This window comes from Abramis brama (assembly GCF_963993115.1).
Source record: "Abramis brama genome assembly, chromosome: 7".
Classification (NCBI taxonomy): domain Eukaryota; kingdom Metazoa; phylum Chordata; class Actinopteri; order Cypriniformes; family Leuciscidae; genus Abramis; species Abramis brama.
In genome coordinates this window covers 17619748-17628437 of record NC_139969.1, presented here as the reverse complement: position 1 = coordinate 17628437, position 8690 = coordinate 17619748, and the positions used below count along the sequence as shown (strand labels likewise).

General features: G+C 37.7%; 1 protein-coding gene across 8 annotated transcripts in view; it reads left to right on the top strand.

Moving 5' to 3' along the window:
• Positions 1-5549: 5549 nt before the first annotated feature.
• Positions 5550-8690, top strand: part of rnf220a (ring finger protein 220a) — a 128843-nt gene continuing 125702 nt past the window's right edge. For all 8 annotated transcript variants that reach the window (XM_084119942.1, XM_084119939.1, XM_084119941.1 and 5 more), the window contains exon 1: positions 5550-5878. The gene's annotated coding sequence lies outside the window, so the exon portion shown is untranslated. The remainder of the gene's footprint in view (positions 5879-8690) is intronic.

The window sequence follows — 8690 nt, the reverse complement described above, 5'->3', positions numbered from 1 at the left end:
TCATGTGAAAGCACTTGTCTGCTGAACTTAACGCTGTATGAGAATATTCATGTCTTTGACTTTCCACACTTAGAAGATAATTATTGTTATTACCATCACGGTTGAGATCACTCCACAAGGACATGTCAAGACAGTTAAAATCCACACACACAGATGCGTGCGCTATACAACAGAGCAAAACGCAAAATGTCTCGTTATCACCTTCAAAATGCTAATCAATTATGTCCTAGCGTGTTTCCCGCCGAGAACACAATGTTTTATTTGTATAATTACTCCCCCTCTGCTGTCGTTTAGATTCATATATTTATAACCCATGCAACTTTATTGATTTTACCATAAGGCTGCATCATTTCTGCACCATAAACAGAACCGGGCTTTCTAAACAGAACAACAGGGTTTAGTGTAAAACAGTCGTGTTGACAGGATGTATGATTAGCTGTGCAGGGTTGGAAAGGGCCGCGTGGCAGACATAAAAGACAAGCTTTTCCTTTCAGAGGCAAATAAAGGGACACAAAGTGGACATCACATTGAATCATGCTCACAGTCAGAGGTGGCAGCTCGGCGTGCATTTGACCAATCTCCCTCGCTCAGGGCACACTTATAATCCTAGAGGAAACCACCGGAGCCGATGCGACACATACGCTGAACACACACAAACACAAAGACCCTTATTCCACTCTTGGATGTGGTTAAGAGAGATATAAGAGGGCTGGAGTTCCACTCTTCGACGACGTACTGGCCTCTTTTATTTGACTTATTCTAGCAGACTGTTATTGAAATAGAGTTTTGTTTGAGTTATTCAAGGACAGCCCTGTTTATGAATACAGCCTCAACACCCTGTGCAAGGAACCTTAAAGCATTCAAGACAGCCATCTGATAAGGCAATTAGTGTAATATATTGTCTTGATTTGATTCATATTAGCCTCACTTGATTTACTGTGCACGGTTTGCAGAAGAGCTACAGTAAGATCCAGACAGCATGTCCCATGCCAGAGTTGATTTAAATGTCTTTCTATGGGCAATGGGAGTATATCCCAGAATACTATCTGAAGGTGTGGTCAGGCATACTTGTGTTGTTGGCACTGGGGCGGCACCATAAACGACCATCTAAAGTGGAAGTTGATAATCTAATTGCAAAGTGAAGGCAAACCAAAGAAGCATCTCATCAGATAAAGCCCCCGTTTTTGCTTTTGGATTATGTGAGTTTGGGTTGAATTATAGTTTTTTTTTTTTTTCTGCTTTTGTAATTGTATGTGTTTATCACATTAAATAAATTATATTTTGAATTTTAGGCAACCGCACAGAATGATGATAATGACAGTAAACTTCATTCCATAACCAACAGGGTTGACTCAGATTTACATCGCACTGTCATATTAATTATTTATGGAAGGGTGAATTTATGGCCCTGTCTGGGCACGCTGCTAAATCTGAATGGCCAAATATTGAGATTTTAGCGATATGCTTTTAAATCATCCCTTGATTTGTCTCTGCTTGTTTGTCAGTGGCTTTGCGCTTCAGGTCATGAGTGGCATTTGCTTGTGTGGCCCCTAATTGCTGAGTCCCAGTCAGACAGATGAGTGTTGATGCCTTGCACTGAGAATAGAGCTGGAGTGTGTGTGTGTGTGTGTGTGAGTGTATGAGAGAGAGAGAGAGAGAGAGAGAGAGAGAGAGAGAGAGAGATGATAACACCCCTGATAAAATATTGTTACCAGGACAGGAACATGGAGTGCTAAAGATTATAACTCAAGCTATGAACAGACTCACTGGATCCCTTCAGACCCTTTTCATTACATTTTATATATATATATATATATATATATATATATATATATATATATATATATATATATATATGTATGTGTGTGTGTGTGTGTGTGTGTGTGTATGTATATATGTATGTGTCTCAGGTATATATTTATTTAATTGTTCTATATAAAATTATATAATAAAATGTAATAAAAAAAAATATATATAATATAAGGTTATAATTTAACATAAAATATAATAATTTTATAATTACTTTTATCTTAGTCAAATATATTTTACCTGTACATTTTTTAAATTTGTCTTTTACCATAAATAGTCGAACAATCTTAAAATGGTACAAATTGAAGAAAAAACAACTCTGGAAAACAGTATTATAAAGGTCTCGGTCAGGCCTGTATGGTCATAATTGTACTTGCTGTCAGTTTTAAATAAAAGATAATCTGATGTAAAATTGTGAATATGTAATATGAATATGAATTTAGTTTTTTCATTGACAATTGCAGCATTGTCACTTATTTCCTTTTTTGAATGGTAAGACCGAACATTCAGCTTCTTAACAACGCTGGGCTGTATCATTTCCCAACTAATGGAGCAGCAAATGGGATAACAAGGCCCTCTAGATTTGTTGGCTGTCCCTGAAATTAGCACATTTACGAGCTCTGTCTAAATTAAACAAATCATTGATTTTATGTAGGGGAGTTATAGCACCATATTCTGAAATGGAGTCTGGGAGAAACTTGATAGTAGTCGGGTTCCCCTCTCACTTTCCCTTCATTCCTGATGCTGTTTCCTGTTAAGAGAGAAGAGAAACAATCTCTCACCCCCTCCCCAGGTACTCTGTGCCACACCACCAAGAGGAAACAAAGCCTCCGCTCCTCAAACGAGCGAAAGTCGTGTCCCCCTGTTGGAGTGTGACACACGCCGGGCCCTGCCTTTAGTTAAATATGAAAGCGCCGAGCATGCTTGTGTGTGTGTGCGTGCATGTATTTGGAGAGAGTGACTGCCAGGACTCACAGAATCAGCTGCAAAACCATTTTTAGAGCTCTCGTTTCCCCTTCTCTCCCCGTCGCCTTTGATCATGTAGCACTGTCTACAGTATGCTTACGTGCTCGCTCTCCCCCTCTGTCTTTCACACTCTCTGTTCTTTTGTGTGTATTTGTGCATGTGTATATAGAGACGTCGCAATAGATCCATTGAGAGTGATGGGTGTCCTCGGGTTTGGATTTAGATAAGAAGAGAGGCCTTGTGTAATTCTGGTTTTAAAAAAAGGCAAGCGGCCCGGATCAGCTTCCGTGCTGAGGTGAATCATCTTCATGACACCTAGAGTACAGGAAGCGGTTGAGAAAAAAGGGAAAGAGGAATTTAATGATTGTTTTTTGCAGGAATCTCACTGTGACATACTTATCTGCCATTTCTATCTTTGTCTTTAATTCTTTTGTTTTTCTTTTTAGGCTCTACGATGGATACAGGGATCATTCCATCTCATTAATGAATCTATACTCGTGTCTACTGAAAAGTGTATAAAGGGTTAGTTCGCCCAAAATGAAAATAAAAAAAGGCATTTTGAAAATGTGTTTTTTTGTTTGTACAATGAAAGTAAAAAAAAAAAAAAAAAAAAAAAAAACACTGCTCCTTAGCGTTCTTTAAAATATCTTCTTTTGTGTTCCACAGAAGAAAGGACGTCATACAGGTTTGGAACAACATGAGGGCTAGTAAATGACAGAATTTTAATTTTTTGCATGAACTATCCCTCCACCATCAGGTGAAAAGAAAAGTGATCTCCTGGTTCTGATTGGTTTTCATTCATATTGTAACTGTCAATCATTTCTACAGCAGCACCATTTTGCTTGTCCATTACATTTTTTTTTTTTTTGGTCCTGTCTGTTTTTTTAATTAATTTATTTTTAAAAAGTAATCTACTAGCAGAGACAGGCTCAGTGACAACGCCGTAATCTTAGGTTATAGTGCAGGAATACAGCATTTAATTTACCAGCTCTTAGCATGAGCACTTCCAAGTGCTAAGTGACAGAAATGAATAGCCATCTGAAGCACATGGCTGACATATGCTAATAAGGAATCTGTGCTGAGGCTCCATTGTACGGGACATCTCGCTATAGGTCCTCTGGTACACGTTTCACTGCAACCACAGTTGTAAAGGTAATAATTAAGATCTGACGGGTGTGTTGAAGAGATGTCTCTGTTAAGCAGTGGCCATTCTGCCTCAACACAGGTCCCTCAATTATCACTGTGCTCTGCATTAAAGGGACATCTGAGAAGTCAAAATCACTCAGCGTAAATGAATGTGTGATGTTTAACTTCCCTTCGAGTGGTGATGATTTTTACTCCTCTTCTGCGTTCACATGGATGTGACAAGGATGACAAATGAGACCTGAAAAGAATAAAAAGAGCAGTCATGAGGCCGCCAAACAAAAACACTTTTAACATGATTTAACTGTTACTATCTTTCATCTACTTCTAAGATTTTCTGCATTCAAATTGAAATAAAAGTAGGATGTCTCTCTATCATAAAGACAAAGCAGATCATTTACACTCGGATGAAGCTCTCTGGCTGCCTCAACTTTTATATCGACTGAAGTGTAGATTTATAAATGTCCCAGCTTTGCTTGTAATGGATTCAATCAAGTCATAGTAATATGTTTTGTTATTTGATACAGTCTGGAGAGAATGTAAAATAATTTCAATCGAATCAGGGGGCTCTGGAAATGGAGGAGAGGATTTGTGCTTAAGCCTGGTAAAAAGAGCTGTCATCAAAGCACTTCACCAATCCACACCAGTCCATTTAGAGACATGTTAAGAGACTGAGGCCTGAAATTTGATTTTGAATGGAAAGGGACCTTGGACATGGATGGGCTTTTTCCTCCTCTGTTTCACTGATGCTTTAACGGAGGTCATTAGCAATACAAGAGAGTGCTAATGTAATGCAGTAATGCACATATGTATGGCTACTGCCCTCCCATCACCCCAACATTGCACTCCCTCCCATTACTCTGGCCTGGGAACACACGCAACTAACTTGTTGTACGGACTCCTCTTAGAAGAAAGAATTCAATAAAATACCGCATTATTTACAAAGCAAGACATTTATTTATTGACATTTGTAAACTTGCGCTTCATATTAGCGTTCTGTTTGAGGCTGAAGCGATGTGTAATTCCAGCTCCGTCCAGCAGGTGGATTTCTGCGTGCTGTTGAATCATAGGCTATATCTAGTCTGTTACTGTTTGAACGTGTTTACTCATAAATTAAGTAAAGCTGCAGAAATTAGATCATGGCGTATATATATATATATATATATATATATATGTGGGTGTGTTCGTTTTACATTTTGTTTAACATAAAAAAAACACGAATGACTAAAACGCACGTTTTCCGTCCCCCCCCCCCCAGATTGACAAGTGTTGAAGACGCATTCATGGCCCTTATTCGACTTAAGTAGCAGGTATGTGCAAAAAATAAGCAACAAGTAGACTAGAATTACTTTTTACAACACGTATAACACCCAACTGCGAGTTTATGGAATACAAATAGCTAAAGATAAACTCGCGATCAACCCAGCCAGCACACTTACCTATGTCTGTAAAGACCTCGCGCATTGTTGAAACATCTTTTGTTTTGCAGTGGACTTCATTTCCCAGGTCTTCTAAATAGTGAAGAGAGACGATAATTCATTCCGTGCTCACAAAACAGCCCGTGAGATCCCCCACGGGAGCGTGGAGAAGGGGGGTCAGGGTCCTCAGCGCGCGAGGAGGAGAGAATGAATGTCAGTCAATGAGCGAACCTGGCGCTGAGCGGCAGCACTGCACCTCCAACACTTGGTTTCCACCTCTGAGCAAATCTCTGCCTATCGTCTCTACTTTGCCACCGAACGAAGACTCGTTCTCATCGGTACATGTAACTGATACAACTCTCAACAAACGACGCGACCCGGGAACTGTCTCACGCGCCGCGACTGTCGCACGTTCTTTCCTCGAGGTTCGACTCTACTTTGCTTCTCATGCTTCGCGTTGATCTTCGCTCGCCTGTTTCGAAAAGTTTCGGTTGTGGGGATAAAAGGACAGCTAAACCTTCCAAAGGATTTTTTTAAACAACGTAAGTGCTCCGTATGTCTTGACGTCTAAATGTTTCAGTGAAGAAATATAGTTTTATCTGACTGTTTAATGAGTGACTTCGGTTCAGATTTAACGCACTCTAACTTGACTGTCTCTTGCTCCAGGATAGTATTGCATTTGTTATTGTTGTTGTTTGCTTTTTGTTGTGTGGAAATTGAGTTAAGGCGATGATGCGCAACTTTATTATTCCATATCAACAGATCTCCTATCGTATCCTACAATGTTTCGCTCGCGCGTAATGGTTTGATTGCGGCAATTATTTTAGTGACTTTTTTATGGAACACCTTCATAGTATGGAAGTTACTGAACTCCTAAAACATTTCAGCGGCTCACTTTGTTTTGACTTTAACATCAGTTCGTGGTGTTAAAGTTTGCTGAAATTGTACATTTGACCTCTGATTAACTGACTGGAATGCCATAGCCATTTATCCGAGAATGTGATAAACACTTATTACTGTTAAAAGGTGTCTAGCCAACATATTATTATCATCATCCAATAAATCATATGGCCCTAAATAATCTTGTTTAACATGGCGTAACGTATCATAGATGCCGGTAAACATAAACACACATTTAAGAATGGCACAAGTGCTGTCTAGAGTCGGTGGAAATTAGGGAAGTCATTGAAATACTGGTGTTTTTGGATGATAGAACTGAAAGGGAACTTGTTATATTGATACCCGTGATGATGTGCGCGTGTCTGCGGCCACCCACGAGTATAAGATCGTGTGTGATGTTTAGTGGGTCAACCTTTAATAACTAAACGTTATCCGTGCTGACCGGCTTTAAAACCATTTGCTTCGTAGTTCAGTTACGCTCCCAACTAATTTGTAACTGGTAGTGGAGGTGAGAACTGCTCCTGTGAGTGGAGATTTTACAATTCCATTTATAGTCCTCTCTATTTATAGTCTGTAATCAGAGCGGGAATTAATGCGCTCGAGACCAATGTTGCGGATAATTTATATTTTGTTCTCAAGCCACAATAGACTGTTGGCCACTCTTTATTTTTCGCCTGTTTTCGTGCACATTTGTGGTAATTGATAAATAAATGTTTAGTTTTAAATGAATCTCAACAATGGTTGTTAAATAAGAAAACTATAGGCCTACTCGGAGCAATAGTTGGATAGCAGTTATAGCGAGGAAAGTAGATCAAATCCGTGCAGTGAGAAACAAGGTGCAAGGAAACACCTGTTTACTATGGGTCATTACAATTTACACAACACATAGGCTATACGGGAGTGTTTCTGCTGTGCATATGAGTTGTTAATAGAATTTCTAAGGAAGATTCTATAGGCAAAACTCTCAGACTAAGACTTATTCTCGCATCTTTAGCATATAATCTTCACAATGTTTTATTTTGTATTATTATTAACAGTTTGCAATAATTTGAATAATTCTCACAACGCATTATTCTTAGTCATTTTTTTAACAACAGTAACAACAAACAAATAGCCTACATATTAAAAAGAGACAAATAAGCAAAGGCGATTAAACACTTGGCTTCGATTCTGCAATTTAAATGAGTATTATTGCGTAAAAGTATGTTTACATTTATTGGTTTATCTATTTCATATTTTCAGTCTGTGTTAGGCTAGAGCTACACATCTAAATGTCTTTACACTCATATCAATTATTTATATTTTGGCTGACAGAATGCATTCGGTGTTAAGTAAATAGCCTCATTAATTTAACATCTTTCATTTGTGAATTTTCATTTGTAAGAGGGAGTTTATTAGCTCATTATTTTATTCCCGTATTATTTAACGGCCTTGTGCAGTAAACATGAAACTATTTTGCACTTTACAACTGTGAATATATTGTAGGCCTATTGACTCAGATTATTAATTATAACTCTGAATTTTATATCTCATACAATAACAAAAAACAAACAAACAAAAAAAAAACAATATTTAGCACTTCCAAATGTAGGCTACATTATTAAATTAAATAAAATTCGTTGTTTATCTGTATTTAGACATTGTTCTACAGGACAGTAACGCGCTGTATTTACGCCCTTTCACTCAGACAGGGCGAATCATTTTTCAAGATTACACGCTTAATTTGCTCGATATTTAATTTTAGAGTTTTAGTCATAAATCTTTATTATTACACTTAATATTTCATTGGTCCACGTTTAATGGTTACTTAGATAGGCTATTTAAATAATAACATCAAGTTTATGTTTTTGAATAAAAAAAAATCGGAAATGCCCTTTGTGTCTTCTAAGATAAATGTGTTAATTGATATTTGTTAAATTAGATTATATGATAAATACAAGTTTTGACAGTGAGATACGGAACCCTGTGGAATCTACTATAGCCTATTGTATTGTTCATTTAATTAATTTAAAATTCATATTCATTCCTGTATGCCTGGGGTTATGCAAAACATCCATAATCATTTCCATTTCTTAAAAGTTCAAAATTTTACTCTCGTGGTTTTTATTCGTTTTATCAGAATTATTAGTCTAATAAAAACAAATTAAATCACGGCACCCTGTTGCGCTCTTGCATCTAAAACTTCAACAGCGCAATTCTATGAATTCAGTCTGATTTAAAGTTTTCAAGCCCATACACGTGTAAGATTTTTTTTTTTCCCCGAATAATTTGACATGAGCTCGATTTGAGTCCCAATGAGACAAGACACGAGTAGAGGATGGAAGAAAAGTAGCAGATGATTTATTCGTCAGCGTTTCGATTTTCAGCCCTGCGTTTTCTGTTCTGTCCTTTTCAGTGCTGATGTCAGTTGTTATTGCTTCTCATTGATCCCCGTGCAAAGTGAGAAGTGAACTA